We start from the raw sequence: 8,519 nt of genomic DNA, 5'->3' as shown, positions 1-8,519 counted from the left end.
AATTTTCATTGTATCGGTCTTATACATCTCTGGTTAGATTTATTCCTAAGTATTTTATCTTCTTGGGGGCTATTGTAAATGGTATTGATTTGGTAATTTCCTCTTGGAAGTTCTCTTTGTTGGTGTAGAGGAATCCAACTGATTTTTGTATGTTTATCTTGTATCCTCATACTTTGCTGAAATCTTCTATTAGTTCCAGTAGTTTTCTTGTGGCTCTTTTGGGGTTCTCTGTGTATAAGATCATATCATCTGCAAATAGAGATACTTTTACTTCTTCCTTACCAATTTGGATGCCCTTTATTTCTTTTTCTATCCTAACTGCTCTGGCTAGGACCTCCACCACAGTATTGAATAAGAGTGGTGTTAAAGGGCATCCTTGTCTGGTTCCCGTTCTCAAGGGGAATGCTTTCAGACTCTCTCCATTTAGGACGATGTTGGCTGTTAGTTTTGTATAAATGCCCTTAATTATGTTGAGGAATTTCCCTTCTATTCCTATTTTGTTGAGAGTTTTTATCATAAATGGGTGTTGGACTTTGTCGATGCCTTTTCTGCATCAATTGTTAAGATCATGTGGTTCTTGTTTTTTGTTTTATTTATGTGATGGATTACATTGATTGTTTTTCTAATCTTGAACCATCCCTGCATACCTGGTATAAATCCCACTTGATTGTGGTGAATTATTTTTTTGATATGTTGTTGAATTCTATTGGCTAGAATTTTGTTGAGGATTTTTGCATCTATGTTCATGAGGGATAGTAGTCTGTAGTTTTCTTTTTTGTGGTTTCTTTACCTGGTTTTGGTATCAGGGTTATGCTGGGTTCATACAATGAGTTTGGGAGTATTCCATCCTTTTCTGTGCTCTGAAATACAGTTTGGTAGAATTCTCCAGTGAAACTGTCCAGGTCAGGACTTTTTTTGTTGTTGTTGGGAGTTTTTTAATTACCTTTTCAATCTTTTCTTTTGTTATGGGTTTATTTAGTTGTTCTACCTGTTTGTGTTAGTTTAGGTAGGTAGTGAGTTTCTAGAAATTTGTCCATTTCCTCTAGATTTTCAAATTTGTTAGTGTATGATTTTTCATAGTATCCTGTTACAATTCTTTTAATTTCGGTTGGGTCTGTTGTGATATTGCCCTTCTCATTTCTTATTTGGATTATTTGCTTTCTCTCCTGTTTTTCTCTTGTCAGTTTGGCCAATAGTTTATTGATTTTGTTGATCTTTTCAGCTTTTGGTTTTGTTAAGTGTTTCAATTGTTTTTCTATTCTCTATTTCACTTAATTCTGCTCTAATTATTATTATTTCCTTTCTTCTGGTGCTCGAGGGCTTCTTTTGCTGCTCTTTTTCTACTTGTTCCAGTTGTACAGTTAATGTTTTGATTTGGGCCCTTTCTTCTTTTTGGATGTGTGCATTTATTGCTATAAACTAACCTCTGAGCCCTGCTTTTGCTGTGTCCCAAAGGTTCTGGTAGGATGTGTTTTCATTCTCATTTGATTCTATGAATTTATTTATCCTGTCCTTAATATCTTCTATAACCCAGTAGTTTTTGAGCAACATGTTGTTTAGTTTCCATGTGTTGGATTTTTTTTCCTTACTTTTTCTGTTATTGATTTCTACTTTTATGGCTTTATGGTCAGAAAAGATGTTTTGTAATATTTCAGTGCTTTGGATTCTGTTAAGGCTTGTTTTATGACCTAATATGTGGTCTGGTCTGGAGAATGTTCCAAATGCTATAGGGGGGAGCGTTCTGTATATGTCTGTGAAATCAAGTTGGTTGACTGTGGCATTTAGATCTTCCGTGTCTTTATTGAACTTCTTTCTGGATGTTCTGTCCTTTCCCGAAAGTGGTGTGTTGAAGTCTCCTACTATTATTGTGGAGCTGTTTACCTCTCTTTTCAATGCTGTCAGAGTTTTTTATGCATTTTGGAGCCCTGTCATGGGTGCATAAATATTTATTATGGTGATGTGCTCCTGGTGTATTGACCTTTTAATCATTACATAGTGTCCTTCCTTATCCTTTGTGGTGCATTTTACTTTAAAGTCTATTTTGTTGGAGATTAATACAGCCACTCCTGCTCTTTTTTTAGTGTTGTTTGCTTGATATATTTCTTGCCATCCTTTGAGTTTTAGTTTGTGTCTTTAAGTCTAAGGTGTGTCTCTTAGGCAGCATTGTAGATGGATTTTTTTTTTATCCATTCTGCCACTCTCTGTCTCTCTATTGGTGCATTTAGTCCATTTACATTCAGCATAATTATTGATAGGTATGAGTTTAGTGCTGTCATTTTGATGTCTTTTTTGTGTGTGTTATTGACAGTTTCTTTGTTCCACTTGATTTTCTGTGCTGAGTCGTTTTTCTTTATGTATTTTCTTTTCATCCTTTTCATTGTTGTTGATTTTGTATTTGCTGAGTCTTTACGTTTTTCTTGTTTTTTATTTTGATGTATAGGATTGTTATTTTCCTTTGTGGTTACCTTAATATTTTCCCCTATTTTTCTAAGTTTAAACCACTCTTATTTCTTTGTATTGCCTTGACTAGCTCTGCATATGAAAGATCTATGACTATATTTTTCAGTCCCTTTTTTTTTGTTTTAATGTTGTCATCTTTTACATATTGACGTCTCTGTTTCCCTATTTTCAGTGTTTTAGCTTTGATTTATTTTTGTGACTTCCCTATCTGGGTTGATATCTGGTTGTTCTGTCCTGTGTTCTAGTCTTGGGTTGTTATCTGATGTTATTGATTTTCCTACCAGAGGACTCCCTTTAGTATTTCTTGTAATTTTGGTTTGGTTTTTGCAAATTCCCTAAACTTCTGTTTCTCTGGCAACGTCCTAATTTCACCATCATATTTGAGAGACAGTTTTGCTGGATATATAATTCTTAGCTGGCAGTTTTTTTCCTTCAAGGCTTTATTTATGTCATCCCATTGCCTTCTTGCGTGCATGGCTTCTGCTGAGTAGTCCAAGCTTAGTCTTATTGACTCTCCTTTGTAGATGACTTTTCTTTTATCTCTAGTCACTCTTAAAATTCTCTCTTAATCCTTGGTTTTGGCAAGTTTGATTATAATATGTCTTGGTGACTTTCTTTTGGAATCTACCTTATATGAGTTTCGATGAGCATTTTGGGTAGATATCTTGTCGTCTTTCACAATATCAGGGAAGTTTTCTGCCAATAAATCTTCAGCAATTCTCTCTGTATTTTCTGTTATCTTCCCCTGTTCTGGTATGCCAATAACTTGTAGGTTATTCCTCTTGATAAGAGTCCCACATAATTCTCAGAGTTTCTTCATTTTTTTAAATCATTTTTCTGATTTTTCCTCAAATAAGTTGTGTCAAGTGTGTTATCTTCAATCTCACTAATTCTGACTTCCATTGCCTCAATTCTGCTCCTATGACTTTCTATTGAGTTGTCTAATTCTGAAATTTTATGGTTAATTCTCTGGATTTCTGATTGCTGTCTCTCTATGGATTCTTGCAGCCTATTAAATTTGTCATTATGCTCTTCTATAATCTTAAGTTCCTCTATTGCTTTGTCTGTGTGTTCCTTGGTTTCTTCTGTGTTTTGCTTGATCTCCTTCCTGATATCTTGAAGAGTTCTGTATATTAATCTTTTGTATCCTACCTCTGGTAATTCCAAGATGTTCTCTTCCTCTGGAAAATTTCTTGATTCTTTGTTTTGAGAGCTTTCTGAAGCCATCATGGTCTGCCACTTTACGTGATTTGTTATTGACTGTTGTCTCTGAGTCATCAATAAGTTGTTATATTTATTTATTTTATGTTTGCTTACTGTGTCCTAGCTTCCTGTTTTTTTTTGTTTTGATATGCCCAAATAGGCTGCTCATGTGAGATAGTTTGATTATTGGTGCCTTTGAAGCTCTAATGTCCCGTTACCAGGTGGTTAGAGCTGTTACTAGGTATGTGAGCCCAGGAGTCTGTTTATTTTTCTTGTATGGATTCAGCTCAGGTGTCCAGGTAGTCAGTCACCAAGTGTGTGGTGCAAGTTTTCACCTACAGTCCTAGACAGGCAGAGGTGATTGGTGTAGGCACAGGTATCTGGCTGCAGTAGGGGGTCACACGCTGAGCAAGGCAGGGGGCTGACAGCTGCCCCTGAGTGTCTGGGAGGAAAGAGTGTCCCTGTTCCCTAGAGCACATAGGTGGGTGGGTTTTGCAGCCCAGCTATGGGCACCCAATGATGTTGGCTGTGAGGACTGGGAGGAACCACTTATTCTTGGACCCCTGTCGTGGGAAGCTAGGTGGCATGGGTGGAGTCACCAGTCCTCAGGCTCTGATATGGGTAGGTGAGGACTCTGCTTAATGGGCAGAGCACTGTCAAACCTGCCACTTCACCATATAGCTGATACAGTTGAAGTTAGGCTTCAGGTATATACCCTATTGTACTGTGGTAATGAGGGCCTACACTGTTGAAATGGGCCCACACAGGTCTATGCAGGGGTAAAACACATTCAAAGTCTGTGGACTCCTTATCCGGTGCCTAGGGAAAGGAGCTGTGCCTACCCTGAGTTACCAGCTTAGGGGAGCCAGCAGATTATTTTTCCTGTTTGTTAACTTGTTCCCTCTCCAAAGCCGGGAGAATGGCTCATGATGCGTGATGGGTCCTACTCCCAGCCCAGGGGACTCGACAATCACTGAAGCCAGCCTGGGACCCAGCGCAGTGTTGGGGGAGGGCAGGTAAATGGGAGAGAGGTTATTCCCAAAGGGGGCGTTTTTTGATCCGCGTGGTAGGTCAGATGCATGTACTTACCTTTTGCCGATTGAGCATCACTTTTCACTGGTTCTGGAGCCCCGAATAGACTCTCCACTTCTCCTTCTCTCCTGATGTGAAAAATGCTTCCAGAGCATCACTGCTTGCCTCACCGCACAGGCGAGCCTATCCGGCCTGAAGGGTGCCAGCTCCCGCCAGGTCAGGTCTGGCAACTCCTCGCTACTTCTGAACCATCTCTCCCTCCCCCTGTCACTCAGTCCAATTCCTCAATGTTTCCTTTGATGTTCAGGGCTCCTAGATAGTCATATATAATCGACCCACTTGTTTTTTTTGATCTTTGTTTTAAGAAGGACCACAGGAAGCATCTGACTACTCTGCCATCTTGGCCCCACCTCTATTTTTATTCTTGTTATTGTGCTATACTTTCTTAATTCTACAATGATCATGTTTTACATTTATAAACAAGCCAGAAAACTACACTGATTAAAGCATACTGATCTGGGAGTCTGATATCTGTTCAAATCCAGGGGCTGCCACATACTAACTGCAACACTGTGCAAATTAATTAACTTCTGGATCTCAGATTCCTCACCTATGAAACTGGTATAATGCTAGCCTATTTTTCAAGCCACCATGTACTGGGTATTTACTTTGTGCTGGGCCCTATGTCAAGTGGTTTTTTTCTCTCATATATCATAATACATTTTATTTATACTTGATAATCTCAGTCTTCATAATACACTATGGAATAGAATATATTATTCCCATTTTAGAGATACACAAACTGTGGCTTAGAAAAGTTAGGTAAGGTGCTTAGGTTTACCCTAGCTAGTAAATGGTAGAGTCAGGATTCAAACATTGTTGGTCTTTGGAAGCACAACTCTTGGCCTCCACCACGGACTGCTTGCAGTTACAGTTGTGTTGTGAGGATTGAATGAGGTAATGCAGACAGAGTGCCAAGCACATTACCTGGCGCAGAACTGCTCTATTTAATGTTAGGTCTCTTTTCTGAGGCACCTGGACAAAATGAGGCAGTGCACCCCTGAAAAATAGTGTCCCTACCTTGAAAGAGGGGACTGTGAGACCTGTAGGGATAGATCAGGAAGGGGCTAGAAGACTGGCTCACCCAGGGAGCTATGGGGGCTGGGACTGTGTATCTTAAGTGTTCCAGGACTGTTCCTCCCTCAGACTCTACACCTTCATTTGCAGCTCAGAACACAGAGTAGAGTCACTCTACCAGCAAGCCACCCTCCCCCAATTTCCTCTCCCCACTTCCACCACCCTTTCTCTCTGAGGGCACAGGTCTCCTCAGACCCATAGACTGGTTTTTCTTTTCTTGTTTTCCTCCCTTCTTGGGGAAAAGAGAAATGTTAGGGGCTGAATGGGACAAGGCACTGTGTGGACAAGGAAGGACTGATGCAACTGGGACTGCCCCAGAACTCCCTTCTTGATTAATCTTAAATGCCTCTTTTCCTTGGAAGCCAGCCTGAGCTAGGTCCCATCCATATTCTCTATTTCCATCCCACAAACTGTCATGGCACTAACCACACTAGAATTACATGTTTAGTTGTCTGTCTTCTCTACTAAATAGTAAGCTCCACGAGGGAAGGAACCATGGTATTTTGTATCTCTAGCATCTGGCAATGTGCCTGGTACTCAATAAATCATGTAAATGTTTGATGAATGAAGAAATGGATGGATGGATGGGTGGGTTGGATGGATAGATGGACTCTCCACCAACAGTCATGTCCCAAGTGGACCCAAATGTGTCACCCCTTAACTGCACTGTCCTGTGCTAGGCACTTAGAAGATGTGGTCTCTGTTTTGGAAGCTTAAATTTTACTTGTTCCTCCAACTTCATATGTACCTTTCAGAAAACACAATGCAAGGGAAATTCCTGTTTATTCCAAAACTTGTACCCTTTGTTTTACCAAAGTACTCAAAATGGAGTTCTTGAATCTAAGGGAGGTTCCCAAGTTCATGGAATCCTGGGAAGAGCAGCCAGGTTCAAAAATCTGGTTGCTATGCGTCAGAATCCACTCAGTGGCAAAGGGTTTGGTTTTTTTGGTTTAACCCCAACTTTGCCACTTCTGCTGTGTGACTGCTGGTGGGTGACTTTGCCTCTGGGCCTCAGTTCTCTTCTCTGCAAAATCAGACTTTGTATGAAAATAAAAGCAGCTGAGTGAATTTGACAATTTACCCCAAGGAGTGTAACTGAACGCAGTTGCCTCTTCCCCAAGTCCTCAGGGGCAGTGATGGAACTGGATGCAGAGTCTGGTAAGCTGAAGCAGGAGGAGGGACAGTGTTTGCCTGCTTCTGCCTGGAAACAATAAAACCAAACCCGTTGCTGTCGAGTCGATTCCAACTCATAGCGACCCTATAGAGCAGAGTAGAACTGCCCCATAGGGTTTCCAAGGAGCACCTGGTGGATTCAAACTGCTAACCTTTTGGTTGGCAGCTGTAGCTCTTAACCACTACGCCACCAGGGTTTCCCTGGAAACAATAAGGCCAAGGATATGCCGCCTCTCGCCTCTTGGGTAGTTTGACGCAGAGGGGTGGTGTGCTGGAGAGGGCCTTGCCTCAATAAGGGCCCCACCCAAATGTATCTGTGTATCTTTGCCTCCAGGTTTGCAAAAGAGAAGGGAAGGCTCAAAACCCTGGGATCTTCATAGCACTGACAAGCATGGCCCTCTGTTCCTCATTCAAAAACAATACACCCCTCGTCCCACCCCTCCCCTTCTCAGGGACACCCAGGACGAGATTTTTTTTTTTTTTTTTTTGGTTGGGGGGTTTGCTGAGGACTGGAAAAGCACTAGTGGGGCCAGGTTTCATGGCAGGACCCCATTTCAAGCTTTCTCAGAAAGTACAAGCACGTGAGCGTCCTTAGAGAGGACAGTGGACTCAGTGGATACAGGCATCCATCCCCACTGGCTTTCTGGAATCCGTCCAAGCAGCCGGCAGGGCTAGAGCTCTGGGTTTCTCCTTTCTCCCCAGGGCCCCCACAAACTCCACTTCCGGTCCTCCTGCCTCTATCTGGGCTCTTCCTGCCTGAATTTCTGTACCCACTCCTGCCCTTCCCTGTGCAGAGCTTTCTCCCTCCCTCTCAGTCTCCATATCTATTTCTTTCCCCCTCCTCCTCATCCCCTGCTCCTCTCCTCCTTGCCATCCCTCAGGAGCCCCAGAATGGGTCTCCCTCCTTTCCTCCCTCTCCCGCTGTATCTCCCCCCTCCTTAGCTCTCACCCGTGCACCTCCTTCTTTGTATTCCTCTCGCCCTCTCTGGGCCTCGTCGGCATCTCTCCTCCCCCGCCAGGCTTCGGCCTCCCCCTGCCTCCCCATCCTCAGTTCAGTCTCCTCCCCCTCGATCCTCTCCCCCCCTCTGGCCTCACCCTACTCCCTGCCCCCATCCCAGGGTTTCTTGCCACCCTGCGGAGGGGCGGGGGGAGTATCTCTGTGCCTCCTATTCTCTGTCCTCTTCTACCTGCCTCCTCCCTCTCCGAAGGGTTAGCGGGCACCCATCCTTTTGGGCTTCGGCATCCCTCCACCACCCCCCGTCAACATCTCTTCTTCATTTATCTCCTCCTCTCCCGGCCCTCTCCTTTCCTCTCTTCTCCCTGCCCCTTTAAATCTGCCTGGCCCAGCCTCCCCCGTGATGCTGGGATGGAGCAAACATTGATTTGTGCTGGGATGGAATCGGAATTTTGATTTTTTTTTCCTCCCCCAACCATAAGAAGAAAAAAATAATAAAAACACTCCCTCTTGATAGCCCCCTCCCCCTTCCCGCCCAGCTTCCAGATCCTCTTCCTTA

This window comes from Trichechus manatus, unplaced genomic scaffold (assembly GCF_000243295.1).
Source record: "Trichechus manatus latirostris isolate Lorelei unplaced genomic scaffold, TriManLat1.0 scaffold00305, whole genome shotgun sequence".
NCBI lineage: Eukaryota > Metazoa > Chordata > Mammalia > Sirenia > Trichechidae > Trichechus > Trichechus manatus.
Note: the sequence above shows the minus strand (reverse complement) of the source record.